This window comes from Myxocyprinus asiaticus, chromosome 14 (assembly GCF_019703515.2).
Source record: "Myxocyprinus asiaticus isolate MX2 ecotype Aquarium Trade chromosome 14, UBuf_Myxa_2, whole genome shotgun sequence".
Taxonomy (NCBI): Eukaryota; Metazoa; Chordata; class Actinopteri; order Cypriniformes; family Catostomidae; genus Myxocyprinus; species Myxocyprinus asiaticus.
Window position 1 is genome coordinate 16,982,533 of NC_059357.1, and position 2,445 is coordinate 16,984,977.

Here is a 2,445-nt window from a genome sequence, read left to right on the forward strand (position 1 = left end):
GCTTGGGGAATAACAGAATACATGTTATTAATCTAATAACAGATTATTTATTTAAAATACTAAATGTTAGTAACTGTATTCCACTACAGTTACAATTGAAATAATTGGTAATCAGAATACAGTTACATTCAAAAAATATTTTTATTACTGAAGAGATTACTTTTTCATTTATTGTAATTTGTTTCATTTAATATTTAGTCTGGTCAGTTGGAAAACATTTATCCATACAAATTATGTGATCCGAGGAGCTTTTAAACAGCGGTTAAACACTTTCTTTTGATTTGTTTCATTCATATGAGCGCTTTCACACTGTTGTGAGTGAAAAAGTGGATATGACGTCATTGAGGATCTTTCCTTTAATAGAGTAGCTACATCGTGTTTCTACAGCTTAACAGAAAACAGTTTGAAACGCTTTGACAGATGAAACATAATTCCAATAAATACACAATTACATGCCTTGTCAGTGTTTTCATGCAGTTAAAGTATTTTTTTTTTTTTTTTTTTTTTACAGGAAATGCAGTATAGCCTTTAACAACATATAGAAAGCTACAAATAATATATTTTCTGCCTCATTCTATGAACAGAATGCACATATGATCAGGAAAAGATGTTATTGTGTACATTTTGTAGGGTTTTGAAGTTTGGAGTAACAAAAATAATAACCTTGTGTAAATTGTCAAGTAAGCATTAAGCTATATGCTAAGCTAAAATGCTATTTCTTGACTTTAGATGCATCTGTTACCAGGCACAATTATATTTGATAATGAATTCTATGAAGAAAATTCATGTTAGAGCATAACTTTTTTCTCTAGTATGACCTTTGACATTAGGGCAAATATGTACTGCAAAAATCTTTTTCTTAATGAGAATTTAAATATTGTTTTCCTGTAAAAATATCTAATAATACTTAAAACATGATACATTTACTTGAGTAGCAAACTGCATAAGATATTTACTGTAGGCTTTTTTTCAGAGAGTGTATTTTCTTACTTTATTTACTTGTTTATAGTCAAAAAGAGTGAAAAAATCTGCCAGTGTTAAAGAAGTAATCCAAAGTATTTAGATTACATTACTGACCTTGAGTAATCTAATGGAATACGTTACAAATTACATTTTACATCATTTATTCTGTAATCTGTAGTGGAATCATATTTTTTAAAAGTAACTTGCCCAACCCTGTATAGTAAAGTGTAGTATAGTATAGAGTAGCATCTGCAAAATGAAATCATAGTCAGCAATAACTCTATTTCAGAAGGGAATTATATTCAGTATGGATATATTCACATCACCAAGTCTTGCTGCCCCAATGTACTGCAACAACTGTAATGGCTCATCTTTCTGGAGTCATAATGCAGAGGGGCAAAAGATATATGTGATACTCAATAATGATCCATGATCAAAGACACCTTCCAACATGCTGAGGTCATACAATTTAAAAGTCAAAAAGATATCTGGGTCAGGAGTCTCCCCAGCTGACTGCACTGGAAATTATTTCCTGCAACTGAGGCAGACTTATTTGGGTATCTAGGGCACATGTTCCAATGCAGCTTCATGTTGACAGCTGTGCAATCTCCTGCCACATGCTTCATGTCTCACTCCACCGTCCTTCATCAGGTTGTGATCTTCAGTTTATCCAACCTATGGAAAGATAGGAACAGTAATAGTTATAGTGGATAGCAGCAGAGCTCTTTCTTGTGTGTTTTTAAGTTCACAGATTTTCTAAAAGTGCATTTTGAATTACATACACATACCCAGAAGAGGACTTTTTCCATGGTGTCAAGGTTTGCATTAGCTACATAGCCCCTAGTGGCAGCATTATGATGGTAGACGCATTGTGCGGGCAAAAAAAATGTTTCTCCATAGACAGCAATTAAAAAGTAGATGTATTCTGATTAATTTTTTTTCCCAAGCAACATATATCTACAATTTCATTACTGTACTGTATATTATAGCACACTGACTAAGGGAGTTTATAGGGCAATTAACTCAGCAGGGAGTTGAGTTAATGTATTCCTTAACATTCATTTGCTGACAGGCACCAACACCCTTTGTTTTTCAATTGCTTATGTAAATGAGGCTATCGGCTTAAAATTGGCAGAAAATCGGTTAGTGGGCCACTAAGTTAAGTAAAATGTACTAAAATCAATAAGCAATGTCAAGGCTCAGCAGAGACAAAAAGAGGCATTTTGACGCCAAAACTAGCATTTCGATTCAGCTATGAGCTCACAATAGATGATTGATGATTATGCCATTATTTACATCTGTTCTATAAAATTTCGCCTTTGGTATTGCTTCAGCAAAGCTATCAAAAAGCAGCATGTCAAGCAAGATTGGGCCGTTCTCACACTTGTTTGTGGATGAGAGGCTAATCCATGCTCAATGCACACATTTGGTAGTTGTGGATAAGCCCCAGTGGCTTCTTAGGTGAAGGATTGGCAGTTGTTT